At 45.8% G+C, this 17,142-nt stretch overlaps 1 long non-coding RNA gene across 1 annotated transcript; it reads left to right on the top strand.

The window, feature by feature from the left end:
- The first annotated feature begins 15,189 nt into the window (after positions 1 to 15,189).
- LOC130196157 (uncharacterized) lies at positions 15,190 to 16,352 on the top strand. Its single transcript, XR_008832195.1, has 4 exons — positions 15,190 to 15,253; positions 15,335 to 15,414; positions 15,485 to 15,587; positions 15,665 to 16,352. It is a non-coding gene; the product is annotated as an uncharacterized LOC130196157 (long non-coding RNA).
- Positions 16,353 to 17,142: the final 790 nt, after the last annotated feature.

The following is a 17,142-nucleotide window of genomic DNA, read 5'->3' as shown; positions in this document are numbered from 1 at the left end:
ATTTAGAATGGAATAAGAACTCTCTCTCCTCTCTCTCTCCCCCCTCCCCTCCTCTCTCTTTTTTCTCTCTTCTCTCTGCTTTTTTCTCTTTTTTTTTTGTTGTTTAAATTTTTTCTCATTTTCAAAATAGCAAGATAGACCCCAAAGGGGTGGTTCAAACGCCTACATTTGGCCCCTGAAAATACCAGACTTTTGTTTTTTTTCATTGGGCCCACAATCCTGACTGCCCTTTTAAATAAAAGTTCTCTTTTCTCTCCTTTTTTTTTTTTTTTTTTTTCTATAAATTTTAAAAACAGGGTTTTTAAATCCATTTGATTTTTGTTTATACACTGAGGGAATATGTTCATGTGTTAACCCCCCTAGGGCTCAACTGTTTTCATAAAAATTTGTTTGATAGTTATTTAGAATAATAAAAATTTTTTTTTTTTTTTTTTGTTTTTTTTTTTTCTTATTTTTTCAGACATTTTAAAACATCTTGAATATTTCTTTAAAAGTGGCTAAAATTTTAGTAAATTTGTTTACTGTTTTTGAATAATTTTTTTTTTTTTTTTTTTTTTTTTTTTCTTTCTTTTCTTTTCTCTTTTTTGTTTTTTTTTTTTTTTTTTGTTTTTTTGGATTTTTTTATTTAAAAATCTTTTGATCCCAAAAAATTAAATAAATCATTTTTGCAAAAAAGACTTTGCAGTCGGAAAACCTAACCCTTATTTGAATAAAAAAATTTTCTCTTTTTTTCTCTCTTTTTTTTTCTTCTCCCCTCCTCTCTTTTTTTAACTCAGTAAACACACTTTTTAAATTTTCTTTTTTTTGTTTATAGGGACACATGATGCATGAATATGTTCATGTAGTTAAAGCGCCACCTAGTGGCAAAACTGGACTTTCTCGAATCTGCCCCAAACTTGTCGTGCTCGTTACAAGTCGCGGCCCGAGTCGAGTCTGACGTCAGCTGCTCCGGGGCGGGGCCAGCGTCCCGCTGCCTCTCCCCGACCGCCGGGTGAGCGAGACCTGTTCGACGCTGCTTGCAGCTTTAATTCCAAGATCTTATTTTAGAACATTGGGGGCATATTGGGGGTACGTATCATGTCCCAAAACTCACCAAATTTGGCAAGCTTGTCAGGATTGGTGAAAATAGACGGATGACACCGACCTCGAAATTCGGCTTGCTCTCTAGCGCCACCTAAAAATTTGACCGGCGACGCCCCTCACCCAGTATGTTCAAATGACTAGCTTTATTTTTTTCCAAGTCCACTTGGACCTGCTCTACAAAAAAGCCTCTCAGGACCCTAAGCTCCGCCTACTTAAATTTTCGGCCATATTTTTTTTGGTAAAAAACACATCAGAGGCGTTTGCTCCGAAATGCGGGGTCCAATTCATACCAAACCTATTGGAGATAATGATCATGGAAGCTATAACATCTAAGATCTATCATCTTTTTTCAAATATATCATTGTGGTAAGGATCTATGGCCCAACGAACATTTTAGGGGCGTGTCCTGTTTTGAAATGCTCATAACTTCAAAACTATTGGGGAAAAAAAATAACAGACTTTCAGGATATGTGCAGAATGGAGCCTGGAACATTCACAGCAAATTTCGTGCAATTTGAACCGTAGGGGGCGCTACAATAATTCACCAAAGTTGGCCGTTTTGGGCGTTTTTCGCTTGATTTGGCCAGTTTCCACTTTTTCCCCTTCGATTATTTCTCCCACAAAACGCCAACAGAATCGGCTAAAAATCAGTTTTATTGAATCTCAAGACTTGAATAATGAAGGCTGTGAAAAAAAACGGACTTTTCGTCGGTAGAAAATGTACGTTTTTTTACTGCCAATAATTTTGTACTATCTGTGATTTCTTTATGTTAAAAACTATTGCTTAAACTCATCCGATACTTCCCCAAAAAATCATGTGTGATGCCAGTCAATGCCTGAACACATTCACACGAAGAAACAAGCACATTTCTTGGAGGAACACCTATTGATCACCTATTGAGAAGTAAAATAACCAAATTGTTCTGCCCAAAATAATGTGAGCTCCTACGGCTGCCTGTAAACCAGCTGGCTCATAGCTCACCATGTTAAGTGTTGGTCTGGACACCTGGAGATGCGTGTTTGATTCCAAGACAAGGCAGCTTTTTTTCATCACTTTTTTTTTTTACATTGAATTTACATGACGTGATCTCTACTTCACGAGGGACACACGCATGAATATGTTCACGTAGTTAAAGCGCCACCTAGTGGCTCAACTGTACTTCCTTCAGTCCGCCCCAAATTTGTTTGACTAGCCCGTTATTTAGAATGGAATAAGAACTCTCTCTCTCTTTTTCTCTCTCTCTCTCTTTTTCTCTCTCTGTCTCTCTCTGTCTCCTCTCTCTTCTCTCTTCTCTCTCTCCCTCTCTCTACTGCCCTCCTCGCTGGTCTGATACAGATCCGTATTGCCCTCTTACGTCATTTTCAAAATAAGCTATATTGATAGACAGCCAAGAGCAGTGGTCCTCAAACTAAGGCCCGCCTCCACATTTGGCCCGGCCCGCTGAACAATACCAGATAGGCATTATGATTTTTTTTTCAGTCTGGCCACGCAAATCCTAGACTAGCCCGTTATTTAAAATGGAATAAGAACTCTCTCTCTCTCTCTCTCTCTCTCTCGTTTCTCTCTCCTCTCTCTCTCTCTCCTCTCTCTCTGCTCTAACATAACTAACGTCAGTAAACAGCTGGACGAGGCTTTTAAATCACGGATTTCGTGAGTCTTTGTTTATTTATTTTTACTTCACGTAGGGACACGTGATGCATGAATATGTTCACGTAGTTAAAGCGCCACCTAGTGGCGAAACTGGACTTTGTCGAATCTGCCCCAAACTTGTCGTGCTCGTTATAAGTCGCGGCCCGAGTCGAGTCCGACCGGCGCGCCTCTGACCGGCGTGGGTGAGCGAGGACCCGTTCGACGCTGCTTGCAGCTTTAATTATTCTTCTGGATTTTTATTTTAGAACATTGGGGGCATGTATCATATCCCAAAACTCACCAAATTTGGCAAGCTTGTCAGGCTTGGTGAAAATAGACGGATGACACCGACTTCGAAATTCGGCTTTCAAAAATTGCTCTCTAGCGCCACCTGGAAGTTTGACCGGCGACGCGCCTCACCCAGTTTGTTCAAATGACTAGCTTTTATTTTTCCCAAGTCCACTTGGACCTACTCTACAAAAAAGCCTCTCAGGACCCTAAGCTCCGCCTACTTAAATTTTCCGCCATATTTTTTTGTGTGAAAAACACATCAGAGGCGTTTTCTCCGACATACGGGGTCCAATTCAAACCAAACCTATTGGAGATAATGATCATGGAAGCTATATCATCTAAGATCTATCATCTTATTTCAAATATATCATTGTGGTAAGGATCTATGGCCCAACGAACATTTTAGGGGCGTGTCCTGTTTTGTAATGCTCATAACTTCAACACTATTGGGAAAAAAACAACAGACTTTCAGGTTATGTGCAGAAGGGAGCCTGAAACATTCACAGCGAATTTCGTGCAATTTGAACCGTAGGGGGCGCTACAATAATTCACCAAAGTTGGCCGTTTTGGGCGTTTTTTGCTTGATTTGGCCAGTTTCCATTTTTTTACTGAGAAGGATTTCTACCACAAAACGCCAACAGAATCGGCTCAAAATAAGTTTTATAGAATCAAGACTTGAACAATGAACCCTATGAAAAAAAACGGACTTTTCGTCGGTCGGAAATTTACGTTTTTTTACTGCCAATAATTGTGTACTTTCTGTGATTTATTTATGTTAAAATCTATTGCTTAAACTCATCCAATACTTCCCTAAAAAATCATGTGTGATGCCAGTCAAGGCCTGAACACATTCACACGAAGAAACAAGCACATTTCTTACAGGAACACCTTTTGATCACCTATTGAGAAGTAAAAAAACCATAATTTATTCACTTTCACGATAATCTTACCCCCTACAGCTGATGCAATTACATCTAATCAGTGGTACACATGTAGACGGAAAGAAAAGTCTCTTGGCACCATGCTCTAAACTGTACCGGATGTCGCCAATATTGATTTCTGTGTCACTATGTTCATGTTTAAATTCAGCAACTTCCACCTGCGTTTCATACTCCAGGCCAACAGGTGGCAGTAATGCACCAACTATATGGATGCAAAGCGCTGTTAGACATCAAGAAGAAGAAGGAGACGAACAACAACAGACGGATTGGAAGCTCATTCTGCACATGCGTTAAATGCGTTAAAAAAATTAACTAATTAATCCTGAAATTTAATCATAACGCGTTAACGCGTTATTTTTCACAGCACTAATTATATGATAACCCTGTTTAATAAAAAAAGGGCCGAAGAAGCGGAACAAACAACGCTTTATATATAAATATATAACCCGGAAGTACTAAATCACTTCCGGGTTATTCTCCGGGTCAGGAATCGGACCGCAACAACACAGAAAGTCATCGGTAAGTAATGCTTTCATTAACGAGCTATATCTATGTTCGTGATCATATTTCTTCTCGTCTGGTGTCACGTGACGTTACACGGCAAATGTGCTCGGCGAAGAGTCCAGCTTGCAAGCCAGCATTGACGTAGATAGCTTCAAGCCCTGTGAAAGCTAACGTCGTTAGCGTTAGCCCAGCTTACAAGACGGCTCTCCTCGTGAAAGACCTCGTATGTATAATAATATTACGTCAGCATAAACATATATACTGTCGATATAACGTCACATGCACGCAGTGAAAGAATGGTACAATATGAACGCGGCTGCGTCACGATGTTTGCAAGTCACGTCACGTGATACATGTCCGTGTCTGAAGCTTGAAGATGTATGTAGTAAATATTCATGTAGCTATATTAACTGCTCCACATCCATTTGAAAGAATAATTACTGTTTACTTTGCATATTACGGCTGTCATACAACATATACTCAATTAATACATGAAGTGTTATTAGAGATAAAACTACCAGCAGCTTATTAAAACTAGTAGTGATGCTAAAGTGAATTACTTCAACTTGAGCCATTATTTTAATTCAGAATTCTAATGAGTATATGTTAAATATTCTTTAACTACTCTTTAAGAATATTAATACCATTTGGTGTTTTTAACCTGTATATTGTTTACGAGATCTGTATACTTTCATCACCAATGTTAGAACCAGAGAACACCAGAATGTGATGAAGTTTTTAACCAGGAGGTTATGAATCCCACCAGGCACAGTGGATCACTGGAACACACGCTGGACCTGACACAGACAGGTGCTCATCTCCCAACTGTCTCTGATCCTGCATCAATGGCCCAGCTCAACCCAGTCTCCGAACAGGTGTTGGGGACACATCCCGTGTCCAGCTGTTCATCTCTCTAGTGCAGACACTATAGAGATGTTTGGACTGCAGTATAATGAGCATGGTTGCCCCCAGTTCCTGTGGACTGGGACCAGCACAGGACCAAGACTGCCCGACCTCCTCCAGAGCAGTGCATCCACTGCACAGTCATCGTAATGGCACCACTCAAACTGTTCCAGTTTCCTCCACGCTCTCCTGCGAATTCTGCTGTCTGACGTGAATCCAGCACAACTCCCGGGCCTCAGACACATCCAGGTAAGTAGTGGATGACACTCCAGCATTATTTGGTACAAACTGAATTTCAATCATATTTATTTGTATGAGGAGGGTAATGGATGTGTTGCATGTTTCTTTATTTATACCATGTGACAATATGTAATATGTATTTAATGTGACGGTTGTGGAAACATACCAGATTCCAAGACAATAAAACTTTTTTTCACATTGAATTTACATGACGTGGTCTATACTTCACGTAGGGACACGTGATGCATGGGGTCGGCAGCTCCGACGGCTCCTGGACCTCGGGGGTCGGCAGCTCCGACGGGTCCTGGGGCTCTGGGGTCGGCAGCTCCGACGGGTCCTGGACCTCAGGGGTCGGCAGCTCCGACGGGTCCTGGGGCTCTGGGGTCGGCAGCTCCGACGGGTCCTGGACCTCAGGGGTCGGCAGCTCCGACGGATCCTGGGGCTCTGGGGTCGGCAGCTCCGACGGGTCCTGGACCTCAGGGGTCGGCAGCTCCGACGGGTCCTGGGGTTCTGGGTCCGGCAGTTCCGACGGCTCCTGGACCTCGGGGTTCGGCAGCTCCGACGGGTCCTGGGGCTCTGGAGTCGGCAGCTCCGATGGGTCCCGGACCTCGGGGGTCGGCAGCTCCGACGGCTCCCGGGGCTCGGCTGCGGCGACGGGTCACGGGGACCGGGAGTCTGCCACAGCGCCGGCGGGTTTCGGAGGGTTCCGAGGAACAGCCGGCTCTCCTCCGCCTGTGCCCGCCCCATCTCCTCTATCCGGGCCAGTATCTGGCCCAAGCTGCTCATCAGCTCTTCCTCCTGGTCTGGCTCCCTCCCTTTCAGGCACTGGGTCCTCAGGGGCCCCACCTTGGGCTCCAGTGTAGCACGCCCGAGGCCGCCACCCGTGGGTTTCCCCCCCCAGCACCAAGGATCCACCAGACAGCACAAGGGTTTGTTCCAAGACATATTTATTGGCACGCACACGATACCGAGCAGACCGCAAAACACGTGCCTCTGCTCACCTCTCCCTCTCCACTCTCGAGTGGGAGCTTTTATGAGAGTGGCCTCGGCTGCTGAGTGATTGCCAACCACCAGCAGCCGAGGCCAAATCAGACACAGCTGCCACATGGACCTACTTTTTTTGTGAGACCTATTTCTTCACCTGTCGACACACCCGAGGAGACCGAAGGCGGAGACCCGAGAGCGAACCCCACAGCCCCCGAGGTGAGTGAGCGATATCTGCATGGCTACACCCACTGACCTCAGTTACCCAGGGCACATACTGATTATTCACACACTTGTAACTGACATTTTGTACTGAAGAGAGATATCGCTGCAGCTGGTAGACCTCCGTCTCTCGGCCGAGCCGTGGTTGGTTCTGGGACCAAGAGAGGGACTCGTAACACTCGAGTCCTCGTCGCGGAGGTTGTCCTAAAAATAGAATATTACTAAGTGTCCCGCCAGCCGCTCTACGAGCCTTGTACCCTCGAGCGTGTTGGGGTGAGACCCGATAATTGAAGAAACAGCGTTTCTCTCCGCGGAGATCGATCTGACATCATCTAGGGGTGTCGCGCGCCGAAGCCGAACAGCGACCACTGTCGAGATGCACGCTGCCGCTCATCAGGCCCGAACGGTCGCAGAATCATATAGAGGGAGTTACTGATCTCCGCCTCCCTCCCCCTTAACTCGGTCTTCGCCTCGCTCGAGTTTCCCTTTCCCCCTCGAAGCGCAAGGCGAGGATACCGTGACCGGGGTGATCGTCAGAAGAGAGGCCGGGCATCGTGACCCGTGGACCCGCGTCCTCTCCAGTGCGACAGGTTAGCAGCGCGCGGTGAAGCGCTGCTCCTGGGCGTCGCCGACGTGCTTGTACGACAGTTTGCTACACGTCTGTCCTTAGAGCACGCTTATTTCCCTCAATAAAGTACCCGGTGTGAGCCGACTCGCACCTCGAACTTTCCTCTCTCCTCTCCAGTCTCGTTCCCCCTCCCCGCTCCTCTCCTCCCCCGTTTCCCCTACACGAGAATAAGCGGCGTGACTTTTCTTTCCGTCTCCCACCCGAGGCGACCGAATCGGTTTATGTACGTGTCTCTTAAAGGGTACCTGTAGTGAAAACGAATATGTAGCCAGATCAAAAGATAATTCATCTGATTCCCTCATACAGGCAGAGACTAAAGCTCTGCAAACCTGTGGTGAGGAAGTTCAAGAAGTGGACGAGTGAGGCTCTGGAGGACCTACGGGCGTGCTTGGACTGTACTGACTGGGATGTCTTCAGGACTGCTACCAACAGCCTGGATGAGTACACAGAGGCTGTAACTTCCTACATCAGCTTCTGTGAGGACAGCTGTATTCCATCCAGCTCCAGGGTGAGTTATAACAACGACAAACCCTGGTTCACAGCGGAGCTCAGGAAGCTAAGACTGCAGAAGGACCAGGCATTCAGGAGTGGGGACAAGGACCTGTACACAGAGTCAAAATACAGGTTTAGCAAGGCGGTGAGAGATGCTAAACGACTGTACTCTGAGAAACTGCAACAGCAGCTCTCAGCAAACGACTCTGCTTCTGTCTGGAGAGGGCTCAGGCAGATCACCAACTACAAGCCCAAATCACCCCACTCCATGAACAATGTGCTTCTGGCAGACGAGCTCAATGAGTTCTACTGCCGCTTTGAAAGACAATGGAGCAGTCCTGAGACAATCCCCACAGCCCCACCAACAAGCCACAGACCATCAGCCCACCCTCCCCAGCCCATCAGGGGCTCACACCTCTGGAGCACCCTCCATCAACTCAGCGACGACCCTCGCCATCCTGGAGAGACGTCAACAGGCTGTTCAAAAGCAGAACCCCGCAAAGCAGCGGGCCCGGACTCCGTCTCCCCCTCCACCCTGAAGCACTGTGCTGACCAGCTGTCTCCGGTGTTCACCGACATCTTCAACACCTCCTGGAGACATGCCACGTTCCAGCCTGCTTCAAGGCCTCCACCATCATCCCGTCCCAAAAACCCAAGATCACAGGACTCAATGACTACAGGCCCGTCGCCCTGACCTCTGTGGTCATGAAGTCCTTTGAACGCTTGGTCCTGTCACACCTCAAGACCATCACCGACCCACTCCTGGACCCCCTGCAGTTCGCCTACAGAGCCAACAGGTCTGTAGACGACACAGTCAACATGGCCCTTCACTACATCCTCCAGCATCTGGACTCCCCAGGAACCTATGCCAGGATCCTGTTTGTGGACTTCAGCTCTGCTTTCAATACCATCATCCCGTCCCTGCTGCAGGACAAGCTCTCCCAGCTGCACGTGCCCGACTCCACCTGCAGGTGGATCACAGACTTCCTGACCGACAGGAAGCAGCACGTGAGGCTGGGGAAACACGTCTCAGGCTCCCGGACCACCAGCACAGGTTCCCCCCAAGGCTGTGTTCTTTCCCCTCTGCTGTTCTCCCTGTACACCAACAGCTGCACCTCCAGTCACCAGTCCGTCAAGCTCCTAAAGTTCGCGGATGACACCACCCTCATTGGGCTCATCTCTGGTGGGGACGAGACCGCCTACAGGTGGGAGACTGACCACCTGGTGACCTGGTGCAGCCAGAACAACCTGGAGCTCAATGCTCTAAAGACAGTGGAGATGGTTGTGGATTTCAGGAGGAATGCAGCCCCACCCGCCCCTCTTATCCTGTGTGACTCCCCCGTCGACGCTGTGGAGTCCGTCCGCTTCCTGGGCTCCATCATCACCCAGGACCTCAAGTGGGAGCTGAACATCGGCTCCATCACCAAGAAGGCCCAGCAGAGGATGTTCTTCCTGAGGCAGCTGAGGAAATTCAACCTGCCAGGGAAGATGATGGTACAATTCTACACGGCCATCGTTGAGTCCATCATCTGCTCCTCCATCACTGTCTGGCACCCTGCAGCCACAGCCAAAGACAAGTGCAGGCTGCAGAGCATCATCCGCTCGGCCGAGAGGGTTATTGGCTGCAATCTGCCTTCCCTCCAGGTCCTGTTCACTTCCAGGTCACTGAAGCGGGCCAGAAAGATTGTCGCTGACCCCTCCCACCCTGGACACTCCCTGTTCGAGTCCCTCCCCTCGGGGAGGAGGCTGAGGTCTATCATGACAAAGATCACCCGCCACACCAAAAGTTTTTTCCCGTCGGCAGTCGGGCTCATCAATGGAACCCGGACTGACTGACTGTCACCCCCAGGACTACCACCTCTTCTTCCACCTTCCTCTCTCCTCCTTCTTCCCGCTCCTTCCTCTTCCTCCTCCTCCCTCTTCCTCCCACTCCTCCTCCCTCCTCCTTCTTCTTCCCTCCTCCACACACGTCACTTTAACATGCACTTTAACTTGAGGCCTCCTCCACACACGCCACTTTATTTGCATGCACTTTAACTTAAACACACGCCACGCGTAACATACACTTTTAACTAAAACACCACTTGAAGCACACACCCAAACACTTTCACATTACTTGTTGTCTTTCTGTCGTGTTGATTGTTGTTTGTTTGTCATGTCCAAATGTTGCACCTTCCACCAAAAAAAATTCCTCGTTTGTGTAAACATTCCTGGCAATAAAACTGTTTCTGATTCTGATTCTGATAATGTGTTTCTAAAGGTTATTCATGCACTGACGGTCCAGTATTCAATAACAATACGTAGTTTAGGCTGTTCAAAGTCCTCAACTCCGACATGCGACATTGCACTGGAGCTTGAATATGTCGCGGGTGGTGTGACGTCAAATCGTTGAGAGATGACAGCCAGCCACAGCGGATGTGTTCAGATACCAATATAAACAACGTCGAGCGCTCGCAAACAAATGCTGAGAGATTGATAATATGGACGATGAAAGATTGTCTGATTCAGCAACTGGATACTTGTTTGAACCTTTAAAAGCAGACTATCCCCATTTAGTGAATTGTGACAGCGATAGCGATGATTCTGATGAAGTTGATGCCGACGGACCGCCGGTCCAGATGCTTCACCGTGCGGACCGTGCACGCAAGTCGGCGGACGTTTGGTGCAGTTGTGGGAAATGTGCCACAAAAAACAGACATAGAGTGCATTTGTTGTAAAGAGCACGAACTTATGTCCGATGATATAGTGTCATTAGACCTCATCTGCTTCACACAAAAGAGTGAGCTTGATAGCTACAACGCGCATAAGCCAGCGCTGGAGATGTCTTTCATTGATGCAATGTTCGGCCGACATGTTCGGGGGTGCTAGTGACTTTTCTTTGCTCCGTCCGTCCCGATGCGCGCAAACCGGTGTCGGAGCTCCGCGCGCCGAGACGGCGGGCAGAGGACTGTCAACGCAACACGTAGAGACAGAAATGACATGCTGCTGCTGTAATGTGGCGCTATAGAGAAAGTGACAGGGGGGCGGGCCAATTTTTTTTAATGTCATGCGATCTACCAAACTACGCCGCGATCGACTGGCAGGTCGCCGCGATCGACGTATTGAGCACCCCTGATATAGATTGTGTAATTCTTGAGGCCACCGATCTATCCCAAGAAGCAACGCGTGTAGAAGTGGCTCCGGATTGGCTGAATTCCTTTCAACGACTCAACGTCATAGTTAGCTTTGACATGAGTAAATAACTAGCAAAATGGCTGCGCCCTGAAGCGTTCACGGACTCGGAATGTTGACAAAGAAATGTAAATCCTCGGGCTATGCGTGACTTGTTGACAATAGCGGCGGGGTAAATATGATTTATTTGATGCGCCGAATGGATGTAGCACGTTGTTGTTTTGCACTACAGGTACCCTTTAACATGGCACCCGAACAGGGACCTTTGAGGTAGATAGGCTTGTGTTTGATAACTTAATTAATCAATACGCGGTTAATTAATTAGAAACCAATGATTAGATATCGAAATCTGGTTTTCTCAACTTCAAGCACAAGGAGCGGATTCTTCTCTCTCAGGTTAAAACACACGAACCCTCCCAGACGAAAAAACTGTATGAAACCAGTGAAAACGAACTGAATTGATTTATTTACTGAGCCAGAGAAGGTAACCGGTGATTTCCCGGGGAGCACTCGGACTAACTGTATGCTCTGCCCCCGTGCCGGCGAACACCCATTATCTCCCCTCTGCCCTCATCACCGAGGCACTCCACCTGTTTATCGGGGCAATCGAAGCCCGTAATCTGGACGTCCTTTTCCCTGGAAAAGGAACCGTCCATTTAACGCGGTACCGATCGATTTTCAGAGTTTTGGTAGTTCCGGAGAGGAGGAAATCCTTTAAAACTAGAAGTACTTCAAGAGCGGGCGTTTTAAAGGAAGTTAGCATAAAGTAAATAAATCAGTGCGCAATAGGTTGAAGAGTTACCTAGCTCGTTGGAATAACCCGCTTGGCGAGGGCGTACATTTCTACGCTCGTCTCCCGTCTAAAACCCAGTTTAACCCTAAAAATGCGTTATTGGCACACAGAGAAAGCCGAGCTGAGCTGATCCCTCAGTGCGATAAAGGCTCAGGGACTGAAGAGACGAAAAAAGGCACAAAAACTCTCCTAGTACTTATAATTAAGAGTTTAATTACAAAACTTTAAACACAAGCCGATGAGTTAGGCTCCCCGCTCGGAGATAGCCGTCGCTTGGCATGTGTGTTTAAATAATTAACCGCGAATGAACAGAGTGACCGTATCACCAGTTATTCCGACTGACGTGTGTGTGTGTGATTGTCTATAGTGACGCCGTTCTAACCAGACTGCGGCTGTAACAATTACTCTAAAAACTATAGGGGTCGAAATCCTGCTGGGATTTCCCCTCAAACATATTCCAAGAGGTGTGTGCGTGAGATCACAGCCTTTTTTTTATTTTGAAGAGAGGTGCGCGGTTTGAGCGGAGGCTCAGAGGAGAAAAAAAGGGCCGTATACATCGTCACCACGGCTGTAAGTGACGTCCCACTCCCACCACAGTTGTACCGCTCAGATACTAGTCTCCCTCTTCCATTATTGTGCATATTGATGTGCAGGGTGGCGCGAATAATACTGTAATAACGGCAGGGTTGTTTTGACCATCTATGATAAATCTGGCAGTGTTGGATAAACAATGTTCCCCACTTGAGTTTGATATGGGAAATAAATAGTCATCTTCATAGCATTACACGCTGACTAGGGCTAGTGGAGGAGATGATTGAACCACTGATTCTCTGATTGAAAGACATACCTTTTATAACTGGGTCACAGTGACCCACAATATGAATGTTGACCATCTGTTCCACATTGAATTTGTAGTTACAAATTGGCAAAGGCCTTTTCCCAATTAGTCAATCATTTATGGGGGCCTATATAATGTTGAACAAAAGTTGCATGAGTATTGGAAGTAGCGAGGAAAAAATAGAAATAGAAAGCAAGCAGAAAATAAAAAAATGGATGCAAATATCATGAAGGAAATTATGGATTTTAAAAACCATAATCTCTTACCTGAGGGCCTCACCAAACAGCAGAGGTTTACCATCAGGAGAAGAGCCTCTACATTTATGATCAAGGGTAAGTAATACACTATCAATTAGTAAGTCATTTTGTTGTTATTAATAGGATAACATTGAGGGTTTTTTTCAAACAGATGGAGTGCTGCATTACATTTGCAGGAGGAGCAAAATAGACCAAGAACATTTGGCGAAGGTGGTCCTCACAGCAGCAGAAGCAAATGAGATTTTCATAGAGATGCACTGCAGTAACATTGGGTCACACTATGGAGTCGAAAAAAATCCATCAAGCCGTTATCAGCCGCTACTATTGGCCAGGCATGGAAGCAGATATCCGCAAAGAAAAAGCCCAATACAACCCAATAGAGGTGAGAGTATTGTCCAAATCAATGTCCCATGCAGCTAAATGTGCTTTCATATCAGTTACTTCATACAGATGTCTAATTATCATTCAACTCTTTCAGGTTACAGAGCCATTTGAGCTGGTCGGCATGGATCTCATGAAGCTGACTAACAGATGGTGGAAATCAATACATCTGTGTGATGGTTGATTATTTCACGAAGTGGGCAGAAGCCTACCCTCTGAAAAATGAATCGCAGAGTTGGTGCCCAATTGTATTATTGATTTTGTATACAAATTTGGTGCACCTCAGAGACTGCTTACAGACCAGGGCACAGAATTTAAAAATCAGGTAAAGTAATGACAAACGTTACCCGTTTTCAAGCAATACTCTAAATGCCGACTTGTGCTCTGCTAAATGCAATTTAAGGTGAATGCTAGACTCTGAAGCTCTTGGAATCGAAAGAAGCTTCTGTTCACCAGACCATCCACAAACTAATGGTTTGGTGGAGACGCTTAATGGCACCATTCAGAGCTAAGATGCATTCTCAGAAATTGAAATTCACCATCAATAAAATAAATTGTTGACATGAAATATCTGCTGTTATGTGAAATCGTTTAGGTCTCTCGGCAAACTGGCCAGAACGAACCCCAAAAAATGAGTTGAGTTTCTTCAGGCGACAATGTTTGGCCTGCGGACAAAAAAAACTATTAACCACACAGCATAGTCCATATTATTTAATGTTTGGCAGAGAGGCCAGGTATCCCTCAGAGGTGCCAAAAGACTACGAGGTAAGTGGCTCTCTTTATTTTGGAGTGAAGGGGTTGAGATTACTTGGATTACTGGTTTGGAATACAACACTACTTTGGTTGTATTTTTATTAACTTTATATTTTAAAAAATTATTCAGGTGACAACTGACAAAGTTGAGAATGTTGCCAGGAGGGAGCAACTATTTCAAGGGCTAAGCAACCAGACTTACACAAGAGTTCGAGAACATGTGAAAAACAGTCAGTCCAAGATCCGTAAACAGAAATTGGAAAGTGGTTGGGAGAACAATTTTAATGTTGGGGACTTGTTCTTAAAAAAGAACATTCGAGAAGAGCAGAGGAAGGGGGGGGGGGGGGCGGTGGGAATGGAGACATATGTTGGGGCCATTTACCATCACAGGAATCACTGAAAAAGTAGTACATTTGGCCAAGGACAAAAGCAAGACGGTTGCTAATGTCGACCAGCTTAAAGCTTATAGCAAACCAGAGGAAAGAATCCCAGCTAGACTCACTAAGGTCCGCAGCGGTCCTATACCTGACCCCCTGCCCCAACGATCACCACCCAGCCTCTCCAGCCCCAATCAACATGCTGCCAACCCTCCAGCAGCCGCATCTGAAGGGACTCAACCCATCCATGGTAAAGATGCAGCCCATTTCAGTAATCTGACTAATAATTAAGATGCTATACACTCTTTAAAATGACACATTTTCTACATTTTCAGCTATCCAGGATATATGGCAGACCAAGGGCCATATTATCTGGTCGAAACTGGGCCCATACAAACTATTTCCCACAGATTTACAGAACCTGGCAGAGAATTGGAGAGTGAAGTAAGTGTTTGTAAGTTAGTTAAGATTGTTTCTTTAAAATGCATGTTAATTTGATCTCTTTTACATTTTTAGATAAATGCTTACCTGCTATGGGTGACCAGAAGAAATAAAAGTAAGGTGAAAGTCATTGACAGTTTTGAGATGACAGCCATTTGGGATGGCACATCAAGGAGGTTGAGACAGGTAAGACTAATAAAGACTTTTAAAAGATGTCAGTTACAGTTGTACACTCTTATACACTATAATGTCACTTTGCAGCTTGATGTAATGGAGTGGGACACTCTTGGAGCTGTCTGCAAGAATCACCATTGGACTCTGGTGGTAAGTGCATTTAAACAATGCCATTTCTGAAACTAAATATCAAGCTCAGAATCTCACACGTAACTATTCTTTCTGTTAAAGGCCATGGAGGGAAGGGTTTTGTTCATTGATCCATTTGGCGCTACTCCCAATCAATTGAAACATTGAAGGGATGCTACAAGGTAAGTGTATAAGGATGTATATTTGTTTCATGTCTTATGGTTTCTGATGTAACAATTATTTTTGCTTCAGGGCTTTCATGCGGGGAAAAAACTGAATTTATCAAGATGGATAAGCCACTGTCTCGCATCCCCCTCGGCAAGATTCGACATCCTGTGGAGTGCTGGTATGCAAAGTAAGATGATGTACTCTACTAGGCATTTAAAAACGTTCAAAAAGAAACCCATAAAGCTAACCTTTTATTTATTTAAGATAGCCGAGCTGCTCTTGACTGAGGGCAACATTGACTTCGCCGTGGACAACGTTAGCGTCAACAATTTACGAGCCGAAATAGCCAGTAGGCTGGTGCATGAGTTTGGTAAGCATACATCTAAACCCAACTGAACATGTTCCGAGACTAAACCCACTAAATTGGAATATCTTTTAATAAACAACCTGAAGGACCTGTGCTCTGTATGTGGTGAAGAGGACTCTCTGGTGAGGGACACCTCAGAACCATCTATAGAGCGTATTCACGTGACGTCAGCATCTCAATCGCGCCATCTTGGGGTCCACTTATTAAATGTCAGTCAGAAGAAGTTGACCCATCGTGCCCGCTGTTTGATTATGCGAGAGCCCAGCAACCTCATGTCCTTCTGCATTACCAAAGAAAGATTTCAGCGGTTGGAATTGAATATTCGCAACGCTTTTTTACCTGATTTTACTCGCTCAACACTTTGTGGTTAATTCGCTAGTTACCCCTAGTTACCAGCACATAGCCCGGTCACATTCCTGTAAAACAGTTTTCATTTCCGCTATCGACCATGGGACATTAACAACTATTTCTGCGTTATACTTGTTGTAGAAATACCACAAATGTCGGATCATCAAGAGCCCCGTGTCTGGGTTCATATCTGATCCGTAGTCGCACAGCTCCGCCTCCAGGACGAGTGTCTGGATGAAGCCGCTTCCAGCGCTCATTCAGGACCAGCAGTGACTGTTTGGCTGGCCGTGCTGAGTGCTGTTCCCATGTAGCCAGTGTTTTGTTTTACCTTGAAATGAATCAGAGTAAAGGCAGACATCGCCCGACGGAGTTGCCATGTTCATGGCTTCCTCCCAAGTTTCCAACCACAATTCCTTTTGCGCAAGTGAAAGACATTGATTTTCGCTCGGCGAAAAAGCAAAAAGAGATTATTGACGAGTGTGTCAATGGAAACGTGCCCACAACCCAATGTATCAACAGAAACACATAACAGTCCTAACGCTCATACGCCGAGTGAAGCCGAAGTAGATGCATGACAAGTTGAAGTAATAGCCTGTCTTGTTTCGCTGATAAACCCATATTCTGAATCATTAGTCCCACATCCAACAGTGAGGCACAGTACCATAATCACAAGTCACACCGTTTTGAACTGAAATTGTGTCTCCTTCAGGATATGATGGTCATTTCTAAAGAAAAAAGCAAAACAATGCCGTGCATGGACCCCAACATGGCCGCCAAAGGTTGTTGTGGTCACGTGAGTGAATACGCTCTCTAGATAATTGGGTAGGAAGCCTAAAAGTGATGTACATGTGTACTGCATTTAGAAACAAAACTGATTTCTCAATCTTTCAGATTGAATGCACCCTGTGTCGGCAATGGTTCCACTTGGTATGCGTAGCACGGCCGAGAATGGAGGAAGACTATTTGTGTCCAGTTTGCTAACCAGGTTGAATGATCACCCTTAAAACTGTGCAATTTGAACACAAAG

The sequence above is a fragment of the Pseudoliparis swirei genome, chromosome 7, assembly GCF_029220125.1.
Source record: "Pseudoliparis swirei isolate HS2019 ecotype Mariana Trench chromosome 7, NWPU_hadal_v1, whole genome shotgun sequence".
Lineage (NCBI taxonomy): Eukaryota > Metazoa > Chordata > Actinopteri > Perciformes > Liparidae > Pseudoliparis > Pseudoliparis swirei.
This window is presented reverse-complemented; position numbering and strand designations above follow the sequence as displayed.